This window comes from Lissotriton vulgaris, chromosome 7, assembly GCF_964263255.1.
Source record: "Lissotriton vulgaris chromosome 7, aLisVul1.2, whole genome shotgun sequence".
NCBI classification, from domain to species: domain Eukaryota; kingdom Metazoa; phylum Chordata; class Amphibia; order Caudata; family Salamandridae; genus Lissotriton; species Lissotriton vulgaris.
In genome coordinates this window covers 305,734,402-305,746,770 of record NC_141695.1, presented here as the reverse complement: position 1 = coordinate 305,746,770, position 12,369 = coordinate 305,734,402, and positions in this window count along the sequence as shown.

Below are 12,369 nucleotides of genomic sequence, written 5' to 3'. Positions count from 1 at the left end.
TGGGCTTCTTGTGACAATGGGCGCGATCTGGTCCCTCCTTCCTTGTTCACATAGTGCATGGCCGTGGTGTTGTCCGTCCTGATAAGCACTTGTGAACCCTCCAGGAGAGGAAGAAACGATTGCAGAGCCAGACGTATCGCCCTGAGTTCTAACAGGTTGATGTGGAGGCATTTCTCCTGGGGTGACCAATGACCACTGACATGAAGGTCCTGCAGCACTGCTCCCCAGCCTTCCAACGACGCATCCGTCGTTATCACTTGTGGAGACGGATCGCTTGCGAAGGATAGGCCTTGGGACAAGTTGTCTAGGTCTGTCCACCATAGGGCCGCATTCTTCATTTCCGGAGTGATCGCCACTTTGTCGTCGAAGGAACCGTGGACTTGCCGCCATTGATTGTCCAGTTGTTCCTGCAAGGGACGCATCCTCAGTCTGCAATGGGGAATCAGTGGAATGCACGACGATATTACTCCCAGCAGAGACTTGTAGCGGCGAACTGAAAGAGACTTTTTTGTTTGTAAGTCTTGGGCCATCGTCTGTAACTTGTGCCTCCTTTCCAGAGTAGGAAACGCTTGTGAAAGCTTTGAGTCCAAGATGGCTCCCAGAAACCGGGCCCTTCTGGACGGGATCTGGCAAGATTTCTCGTTGTTTAGAGTGAGACCCAGGTTTTGGAATAAATTGGTACACGCTTGAACCGCCTGTAGCGCTGCCTCTCTGGACGGAGCCTTCAGCAGCCAGTCGTCCAGATGGGGGAAGACTTGAAACTTGTGCCTCCGCAAGAAAGCCGCTACTGGAGCCAGCACTTTCGTGAATATCCTTGGGGCTGAACGGAGTCCAAAGGGTAAAACCCTGAATTGGTAATGGCTCTTGGCTACTGTGAATCGCAGAAACCTTCTGTGTGCTGGGTGAATCGGAACATGAAAATAGGCATCTTCGAGATCGAGTGTGGCCATGTAATCTCCCGGGTTGATTAGTTTCAAGATGTCCTGGAGGGACACCATCCTGAAGGACAGAGAGATGAGATAGGTGTTTAGCCCCCTGAGGTCTAAAATGGGACGCCACTTGTCGAGCGTTTTCCTCACCAGGAAGAACCTGGAATAAAATCCCTGGTTTCTTTGGTTCGATGGAACTGGCTCTATCGCCCCTTTTCGGAGCATTTGTTGAACCTCGAGCCGAAGGAGACGCTGGTGTTTTGAAGGAGTGGCTGCCGGGGGCTTGGGTGGCGGAACTTGAGTGAACTCTAAGGTATGCCCTTTCCGAATGATGTTGAGCACCCAACGGTCCGATGTTATTAGGGACCAGTTGTGAAGGTATTTGTTGACCCTGCCTCCAACTGATGACTTCCTGGAGGAGGGTCCAGTAGGAAGAGCCAGGAGGCCGCTATTGGCGCTTGGACGAATCTCGTCCTCGCGCACCCTGCTTTCCTTTACTGTAAGGCCTGGAGTAGTTGGTAGACTGGCCTTGCCGCTGCTGGTAAGATTGGCGGTGCTGTTGGGAACCGGATCCTGTGTTGGAATACCGTTGTTGTTGGAAGGATCCTCTATACGTACCACCCCTGTCTCTGGCTCCCTTGAAGGGGGACTTCCTGTACTGAAGTGTTCCTAAAGACCTAGCGGTCTCTGTGTCTTTTTTAATATCTTGCAGGGTGTCGTCAATAAGTTTGCCGAATAGAGCCTCACCATCAAAGGGAAGATCCAACACTTTGTTCTGGACCTCTGGTCGGAACCAAGTAGCTTTAAGCCACCCTTGGCGACGGAGCACTGCTGCTCCAGCTAGTGAACGAAATGCCGTAGTCGCAATGTCCATTGCACAATCGATTATTTCCATCGACGTCGCTTCTCCCTCTTTCAAAACTTTCTTTGCCTCCGACATAGATTCAGGAGGTAGCTGGTCAAGGTACGGGGAGACATCGCACCAGAGTTGACGGTCGTACCTACCCAGGATGGCTAAGGCATTAGCTGCTCGCACCAGCAAACTCGCCATCGCTGAGAATCTTTTCACCACATTATCTAACCTCCGTCCTTCCTTGTCCGGAGGAGTTGTCAGCGGTGCTGAAGGGTTGCGCGATTTCCTCTGCGCTGCCTGCGAAATTACAGAGTCTGGTTTCGGATGACCTGTCAAGGCCGCTGGGGCATCATCGGTTGCTCTATATTTCTTTTCCAGACGCGGTAGCACCGGCACCACCGTCGCCGGGTGTGTCATGGTCTTTAGGCCCTCTTTCCATACATGATCCACAATCGGAATAGATCTGGCATTTTTCTGGAAAGGTTCTTTAAAGTCATATAAGAAGCAATCCGTGGTGACTTTAGGCATTGCTAACTTAAATCTTGCCGCCGCCCTTTCCATTAGCTGATGGAAACCTCCAATATCCACTGGCGGGGAGTCCGCCGGGTCCGGATTTGGCAATGCGGGATTGTCAATAATGTACTCATCATATTCCGTGTCGGGAATAGAGACGTGATCCGAATGTTGATCCTCATCCGAGGATTCATCAACATCATGTGATCTTGGTACCCCAAAGGAATCCTGAGGGACGGCTGTTTGAGGCTGTGGAGAGGTCGGAGCCGAGAGCGTAGGTGGCACCAATGACGCCTGAGTCGTGGAAGGCGTAGCAGGTGTTGACGTATTTGGCAAAGGTCTACTGGCCTTAGACTTATAGTCCTGTAGCATCCTATGTAGATCCTGTAGGAAAGATGTTGGCACTGAAACCATTCCCTGGTCAGAGTGCTGTTGTTGATGTTGACCATGATCATGCTCCTCGTGGGTGTATTCGCCCTCTGAGTCGGTGTCCTGGCATTTGACAAATAGTTGCGAAGGACTATTGGCATAACTATATGCATCTTGGTCATCTTCCTCTGATTGACCCTCTTGCAAGAGCATTGTTGGTAGCAGAGGGGACACTGCCCTTGGAGAAGTCATCTCAGGTGTGATCCGCGTCACAGAAATGGTGATACGCTTCTCTGTGGCCAAGATCGTGGGTTCCGTCGTCGACGGTTGTACATACGCCGTCGAGATAGGCGTCATGGACGTTGTCGTCGACGAGACTGTAGACACACCAGCCGTCGTCATAGTCATCGTAGTCGTCGTTGACGCCCTCGTCGACGAGACCGTCGTCGACGACACCGTCGTCATTGTCGTCGACGGGACTCTCGTCGTCGACACTGTCGTCGTCGCCCTCGTTGGTATCGTCGTCGACGGGGCTTTCGTCGACGGGGCCTTCGTCGTCGACGGGGCCTTCGTCGTCGACTGAGTCTTCGTCGTCGACGGGTCCTTCGCCTTCGTCGACACTTATGAAGCCGGTACCTTCGTCGTCGGCGCCTTCTCCGCCGTCGACGGTCTCGTCGTCGACGAACCTCCAGTTGACGGAGCCTTAGATGATTTAGTCGACGGGACTCCCGCTGTCGACGTCTTCGTCGTCGAGGACCTAGAAGTCCTCTCAGAAGACTGGCTTTGAGGCGTTTTGAAGGCTGTGGAAGTCTTCGCGCCAGTAGACTGCGTAGAAGGTCCATCGCTCTCCTTTACACTTCCGTGAGGAGATTTGCTGGGACCTTGGCCCTCAGACTCACTGGGGGTCTTTTTTGAGGCCTTAGAAGATCGACTTACAGAAGAAGAAGGGGAACCCCTACCCCTTTACTGACCTTCTAGTAAAAGCCATCGATCCAGCATCTTCACTGTCACTGGAGACAGTATCCTTCCTCGATTTAAGTCTTTGCAGCCATGTCAGGAGCCTACCCTCACGGTCCCGGAGGGTTTTGGCAGAAAAGGAGCGACAGATTGCACATTTCGCTACCTGGTGGTCAGGATAGAGGCAATAGATGCAGTCCTCATGCTTATCCTCCACAAACAGCCTTTTCTTGCCACAGGAGGAACAAGGCTTGAAAAGCGCTTTTTTCTTCTCAATCTCCGACATACTGTCAGGCAGCAACAATCCTGAGAAGAATCCTAAAGATCCTGAAGAAAAAACTGTTGAAAAAACCTGATGAAATCCTGTAGAAGAGTAGAAGTTGAGCAGAGCTCAATGGAGACTCCCTAGCACAACGTGCGGTAGAAAATCTGAGGTTCTGAGGTTCCTTCAGGAAGGTTCTAAGTGGTGAGGCACTTCTGATTGGCTGAGGCCAAAAGTTTGGTCTCTTTTACACAAAGAGGGTGATATGCTACAAAAGGTAATGAGGCCTAGGCCTTTTTCCATTGTCTTTTGTACCTACAGCTATGGTATTTTTGTTACCGAGACTCCCATTCCGACGACGGGGAATGATACAAAGCATGGGAATCTATGAAAGTTCCAATACTGGGGTAAGTGCAATTGTGCTTCCTGGAAGGTGGAGGCCTTGATCAACCCGTCGTCCAGGTAAGGGTAGACAAACACCTTGTTCTTTCATAGGTGCGCTGCCACCACAGCCATGCATTTTGAAAAAGTCCTGGGTGCAGACTTCAGACCAAATGGTAGTACGGTGTATTGATAGTGATTGGCGCCGACTAGGAACCGCTGGAACTTCCGGTGTTTCCGTGCCATGGGCACATGGAAGTACGCATCCTGTAGATCTATTGCGCAAAGCCAGTCTTCTTGCTGCAGTTAAGGATAAATCTGGTGCAAAGACAGCATGCAAAACTTTTCACTGCAAATCCATTTGTTTGCTTGTCGCAAATCCAGAATGGGTCTGAACTCGTTCTTGTCCTTCTTGCACACCAGGAAGAACCGTGAGTAAAGACCCTTTCGCCTTTGGGACAGACAAACGTCTTCTATGGCCCTTTCTCTTAACAGGGTATCGGCCTCCACTTGGAGCTCGCACAGGTGGAACTGCGAGCAAACCGGTAGAATCGCTAGAGGCAGGCTGATGAAACTAAGTCTGTATCCATTGCAAACAATATTTAGCACCCACTTGTCCTGAGTAATTTTTCTCCACTCTGCCCAGTAATTTTGTATGCTCCCCCCCCCCCCAGGAGCGGGTAACGGATGAGGAGGAAGTAACACCTCAGGGCCTAGACCCGGCGGGCCTTTAGGCGCCGCTGAGGCCTACTGGCCGCCCCTGCCCGCCACTGCCGCGCTTCTGGAAGGGCCTTCGCTGGTACTGCTGCTGCTGTTGTTGCTGCTGGCCAGCTTGACGACCTTGGCCTCTTCCCTGGGCACCAAAACATCTCAGTAAGGGACGGAAAGCCCTCTTCTGCTCTTTCGGCTTTTCCAATCCGACAGCCGTCAGGGTTTCCGCCTCCGCTTCCGCCTTCCTGCGGGCCATCTCATCATCCGCATGGTTCCCAAATAGCGTCGATCCAGAGAACGGCAGATTGGCGACTCTCTGCTGTGCCTCTGGTTTCAGCGATGTTAAGCGCAACCAGGTATGTCGTCTTTGATTAATCCCGTGGCAGTATCCATGAGCCGTCAAGAGAGAGGAATCTGCAGCTGAGCCATCATGCCCTCATTGAAGAAGAGCTCCATCGCCGATTCCTCCAGCCCCGGCACCAAGGGCAACAAGGGTCGAGACAGCTGCCACTTGTGGAGGGTCTCGAAAATCACCGACGTCGGCTGTGTGGGAACTGTCACATTAATCCCCAGCTTCGCTGCCCCTCTCAGTAGCACCTCTTGGAACAAGACAATGTCATCGACCGGTGACACCATCGTACGGGGGGAGTCCGATAATGTGGGCGAGTACTCCCTGGCGCTGGAAGAATCGGTACGACGGGACCTTGAACTGTCCCTCCGAAGGCAACGCCTAGACCACGTTGAAGAGCGACGGTCACTCCTTGACCGGTGTCTCCGTCTAGACCATGACCTAGACCTCCTAGGCCTCCTAGGCCTCGGGCGATCGATTGGTCGTAAAACTCTGTTCATAAGCAAACAACATGTTCCTATCTTCCAAGGCTCTCTCTTCTTCAGCCTTCTTCTTCTCCCTGCCTCCATGGCCAGTTTTCCCTTTGCTAAGACCCTCTCAGTCCTTCTATCTTTCGCAAAAGCTTTTAAGCCTCCGCTCTTTTTTCTTATACAGCCAGTCTGGCTAGCTGCAGCTTCAAGTCCATCTCAGCCTGTATGTCTTTCAACTCTTCAAGCGATAGGGTGTGGTAGGATACACTGCTTACTGCATTGGATCCAGCAGGGGAGAATCCATCTCTATGGGCTCTCTGATCTCCTCTGGAGCCACTGCTATAATGTTGCCCCTTCTAATCATTAACCTTCTCATTTCCGTTCACAGTGGAGGGGTCACAAGCAGCAGGGAAGCATTGCTGATGGTTGTCAGTATAGCTCTAAGTGCAGGCCTGGCATTGTGGACAGTTGTTGCTGTAGCGCAAAGATCTTGTTGTCGTGAACAGTCGGGCCAGAGCTTCGCAATGGCGCTCCTAGCAGGTGGTTGATGCTGTAGAGAAAGGGGTTGAGTTGATGGAACCTCGAGTTGGCGGGCAGTGCGAGCTTCAAGGTTTTGGCATCAACTGGCCCATTTGCTGTAGAAAAGAGCTCAATTCCACTCTACTGAGGCCCCACCAGAGGTCCAGGACATTAGGAGCGCCACTTGGGGGTCATGAGCTTTCTCCAGCTGAATCTGGGTGCTGGTTCAGGTGGTTTGGAGCCTTTTATGTTCCTGTGGCTCTGAACAGGAGGCCATCAGACTACCCCTTGGACTTGGAGTCACTCTGAGAGTTCTGGTTTTGGGTGCAGATCCAATCTCTCTGTCTCAGGCAGGAGGGCAAAAGAGCAGAAATCCAGCAAGGCAGCAGTCCAGAAAGGCAGTAGTCCAGCATGGCAGCAGTTCAACAGAGTAGCAGTCCTTTCAGCAGCACAGTAATCCTTCTTCCTGGAAGATCAAACAATAAATCAAGCATAGTGCACCTACTCACCTACAAGGGTCTCAAGGCGCTGGGGGGGAGGGGTGGGGAATGGGGAATCTGCTGTTCTGTCAAAGGCTATGTGGTTCAGTCCAAGACCCAGGACTTGAAGTCCGTCCTGAATTGGGGCAGTGACGATGATTGCCTGAGGTGGAGAGGCAGGGTGTGCCTGATCTTCGCTGTGAGGTAGGAGAAGGATCTTCCCCCAGCTGTGGTCTTGCGGATAAGTGGGACGGTGGCCAGGGCCAGCTGAACAGAGCAGAGGTCTCGGTGCAGGGAATGCGAAGCAGTGGAGCCCACGATGAGGTCTTCACTGAGTTTAGCTTGAAGCAGCCTTTATCCTGTCCTGGAAGTTGTTCTCGGCCACTAAGGGTTGGAAGGTGACAGAAAGGATCAGCTGGGTGTCGTGGGCATAGGGAACGGTGTTAAGTCCGTGATTCCAGATGATGGCTGCGAGCAGGGCCTTGTAGATGTTGAAGAGTGTGGGGCTCAGGGAGGAGCCCTGAGGCACTCTGCAGCTGATCTCCGTGGGTCCAGAGTGAAACAGTGGTAATCGACTTTTTTTTTGGCTGGTGGGGAAGGAGACATATAATTAACAAAGAAGGGAGGTAGAGTACAAAAGTAGGATTCCTACTCCACGGGCACTGATACATAAACAAGGAGAATCCTACTACCAGGGTGCATCACAGGGAAGGGGGACACTCAGTGTTGTGTAAAATACCCCTCACACACCAACAGGCCCCTTGGTGTCATGCTTCATCATCGGGGTCTTCGCACCCCGCTAAGGGGATGCGGCACGCTGCGACCTGCGACTACGCGGGAGCGTTGACAAATTGGACTATGTGTGGTGTGTGTTGAGTGTAAGTGAAGGGATTGATGTGAGTGGAGGGTGTGGTGAAAATTTAAAAAGTACCTGGCTAGTGGGTGGTGTGAAAAAAACTTTATTTCGTACCCCTAGCTGGTGCTGTTAAAAAGGTGTGCAAAAGAGCGAGGTATAATTGTCTTAATTAGGGACAGAACCTCTGGTGTGCGTCGACATGTTTCGGTACTGGTGTACCTTCTTCAGGACGGGGCACAACTTCCCAACCCTACTCACGTTTTTCTAAGAAAAAGGGGTTTATCTTAATTCCCACGGCGGAGCAGCACAGGGTGGTAGAAGGAGGCCAATTTAGGCGGATTTCATTGTGGATCCACCTACCTACCTTGATGCCCAGGATTTGCTCATGAGACAATACAGTACAAAGACCATGAGACATGTAAATGCATGATCCAAGAACCGCTGTAGGCACACTGTAGCCATCTTTAAATTGTTATCACTTTTTAGAGAATTAAGATAAACCCCTTTTTCTTAGAAAAACGTGAGTAGGGTTGGGAAGTTGTGCCCCGTCCTGAAGAAGGTACACCAGTACCGAAACATGTCGACGCACACCAGAGGTTCTGTCCCTAATTAAGACAATTATACCTCGCTCTTTTGCACACCTTTTTAACAGCACCAGCTAGGGGTACGAAATAAAGTTTTTTTCACACCACCCACTAGCCAGGTACTTTTTAAATTTTCACCACACCCTCCACTCACATCAATCCCTTCACTTACACTCAACACACACCACACATAGTCCAATTTGTCAACGCTCCCGCGTAGTCGCAGGTCGCAGCGTGCCGCATCCCCTTAGCGGGGTGCGAAGACCCCGATGATGAAGCATGACACCAAGGGGCCTGTTGGTGTGTGAGGGGTATTTTACACAACACTGAGTGTCCCCCTTCCCTGTGATGCACCCTGGTAGTAGGATTCTCCTTGTTTATGTATCAGTGCCCGGGGAAGGAGACAATCCTTTCCAGGGCTTTCTTGCGGTTGCCGGCGTTGTGGAGTCTTCTGCATAGGGTGCAGAGGGAGACGTTGTCGAAGGCGGCCGAGAGGTGCAAGAGGATGAGGGTTGCAGTTTTGCCTCGGTCGAGGAGGGTGCGTCATCTGTGGCGGTGAGGAGGGCAGTCTCGGTACTGTGGTTGCTTCGGAAGCCAGATTGGGAGAGGTCTAGGATGTGGTTTGCTTTGATGAACTTAGAGAGTTGAGCAGTGATGGCCTTCTCGATGACATTGGCTTGGAAGGGGAGCAGAGAGATGGGTCTGAAGTTCTTGAGGTCCTTCACGTCAGCAGAGGGTTTCTTCAGCAAGGGGTTGATCTCTGGGCATTTTTCACTCCTCCGGAAAGTTGGCAGAGTTGATGGAGGAGATGATGGTGTAGCAGAGCTCAGGGTCGATGGAGGCTGTTGAAGAAGTGGTGTGGGCAGGGGTCAGAGGGTCATCCGATGTGGATGCTCCTAATGATCTTGAGGGTGTCCTCAGAGGTGAGGGGCGTCCAGCTGATCAGGGTCTGCTGGGATCCAGTGTCACTGGGTGTGTTGGTTGTGAGTGGGGTGAGAGGGTCTTAGGTATCGGGCTGTTGAAGCTGTCATAGATCTCCTCAATCTTGCGGTGGAAGAAGTTGCTGAGGTTGTTGTAGAGGTCTTGAGAGGGTAGGATGTCTGCTGTCTCTGTGCTGGGTTTGGTGAATTCTCTGAACAGTTCTTTGCTATTGAGTGCATTGGCGTTGATCCTTTCTTGTAGGGCTGCTTTCTTTGTTGTTCTAACGAGGTCGTGATGTGTGGTTATTGTGATTTTGAAGGCTGAGCAGTCTTATGTGGTCTTGCTGTTTCTCCATCTCGAGCACTCTACAGATGCGTCTGGACTCATGAAGGGCGGGAGAGAACCAAAATGATGGTGATGAAACTAGGCATCAGAGGGGGGACTGACACGACTGTGATGGTGCTCTCCAATTTGTAGGGGTGCATCATAAACATGGGTAGTTTGCACATACATATATAATCCTTTGTCGTGTTAACATTTGGTCATTAGAACGTGTATTGTATTAATGTGTACAGTGAAGTAACGCAACTTTTTTGTATAAAATGGAAAATTAACATTGTAATCGTAATATACATGGTGAAGCTTTAATGTTTGATTTTACAAGTGACTAATGACATTAAATCAATGTTATGTAATGCATTGACTGAAAGGTGGACAGTATTAATGTTCATGTATACAGGAGATTAATGAAGTTGCATATTGATTCTTATTTTAGCTGAAATTGTAAGCCTCATGCGTATCTCTCCCTGGCTCTCTAGACAGCTTGCTAGTAAAACTCAAATGTATGCAGAATCTTTTCTTTCTCACGTTCCTGTTGCTGGTGGAGAAATCTTCTTTGTTAGTAAGAATAACACTTTTGTTTTCGGAGTTAGGCTTAGGGAGGAGAGGATACATTTGAACCAGCCGCGCTGGTAATGCGGGACGATGTTATTCTCACTGGAGAAGGCCTAGGAATCAAGGTAATCAACCAAGATGTTGGAAGCATCGAAAGCTCATGGATATTTACCTATGAGGAGGCATCTGGCTGGAATGGAAATTCGCGTGACATGATGATGGGTGAGTCCTGAGGTTTTGGTCTTGGGGTCATTATTATTATTATTATATTTCTTATATAGCGCCTGAATCGACCCCCGAAGGGGTATCTCCGCGCTTGCCTTGGGAACCCGTCCTGGCTTTTCCCTGTGAGATAGCCCCTACAGGGCATCCCCAAGGTGAAAGCCAGGCATCCCACCGCGGGGGGGCCGTTGTGGAGATTAGGCAAGCTTAATGCCCAGAGTTGCAGAGTGTGAACCCATGATTAGGTAAGGCACCGAAGTGAGAATTATCGAGTCCATGGACATTTGAGCTCAAGACCCTGCCGCGTCGGGAATTGAACCCTGGTCCCGGGTCTGACCTCTGCTTCAGGGTCTGCCTGCTCTAACCAGTGAGCCACACTTCTCCACAGGGACAATGCCCCAGTGGATCGAGTTAGGAGAGGAGACCTGATTGATAGAGAAAGATCATCTTAGAACGAGCTCCATAGCTTTATGCTACTTGACTCATTCCACGTGAGTGCACTTCTTAGGAACTTTTAATGCACTGACACCTTTTCCTGAACTTGCTTGGGGAAATGCTAAGTAGGGATGTCACGTTAGTGGAAGTGTAGGGACAGACAAATGCTTTTTACTTGCGAACCTCCGATGAAGAAGACTTTTGATGTCGTCGCAGTTATCTTCTGCGTCTTGAGTCTAGAATTGGTTATTCTTTGTATGTTTCACAGACTAAATTTCGTCCGTAGGTTTGGCTTTGCTTTAGTTCCGATGTATTTCTACGCCCTCATCTTAAGGTGTTTGTATGTCCAATTGTTCTTGGCTTTGTAATAAACGAACTAAACTTAGAACCATGGTTTGTTGCCAGTGTGAAATCTAATTAGATAAGACATTTCTCCCCTCTACACTTCTAAGCAGCACCCAATGATCCATCTATCAGGGTTTTCCGAATAAATCTGGAATGTGGAACCCAGACCATCATTACCTAAGTGTAGTTGCTGTGAAAATGGTTTGATATATATTGTTTGAGAGTAGGGGTTACCTAAGTGTACCTTTAATCTTAACCTGTTGCAGTTCATTTATATTTTTACACATTTTAAACCTTGCCAGTTTTACAGTACTGGGAACTGGAACCATGTTTCCAGGGCATGCCGGATCTACCCATGCCTTTTTTCTGGGAAATGTGGATTGTTATAGAGCATTCAAGACCTCTGGCTGGTTCCAACGAATCTACTGCTGCACATTAATTAGTTCTTGACTGTCTTGCACAGATCATTGCACACCTTCCATATAAGAGCTCTGCAGCAGAGGAGAGGTTTTTTTTTGCTGTGCTATTCATCGTTTGAAATCAAACACTTTTGCTCCATTAGAATAGCTTCTGGGCGGGACGAAGAAGAGAGGGGAAACCAGACGAACATGGAGAGAAGACAACTGAAGCACTGCACAATGTTCACATGGAGGATTAAAATCCAGAATACATTGCCAGGAAATCTTTCATCATTTCATCCGGTGAACCGAAATTATAATCCAAGTATGTGACATGCACTTTATGCAAGAAGAACTGAGCAGGCGGAGCCAAGAAAAATACAGCTTTGGAACATCTTCATTGCACAAGCATCTTTAATGCTTTACATAAACCATAGTTCAATGCTGCAAAAAACGAGATGGGTGCTAAGAAGTGAATACATTTTATTCAGCCACAAAGAGCAAGAACACAGATAAAGCAAGTGCTTTCTCGTCAATAGACATGTAAAACCGATTGGTTTCCCATTTTCACGTTGCATTTTTTATTTTGTACTGCCCAATAAAAATAGAAAAAAACGAAACTTCTTTAAAATGGAAAAACAGAAGAGATGAGTGAGTGATATAGTGACTGAAAGAGTGAGTTAGATAATGCATGAAATAGGAAGTGAGTGAGAGGGATTGCTCAGTGAGGGTTAGCAGCAGGGCACGACCTCTGGTCATGTCTTTTTCTCAACCCGCTGCAGGAGGCCAACTTCCACTAAGAGCATCTTTCAGACTTGTGCAGCATGGGTAGATCACAGGAACTGGCCTCCGGTCAATTCATCCTGCATACCCAACACAGGCAACCAACCCCAGCTATGCACAGTCTTCAGCAGTAGCCATT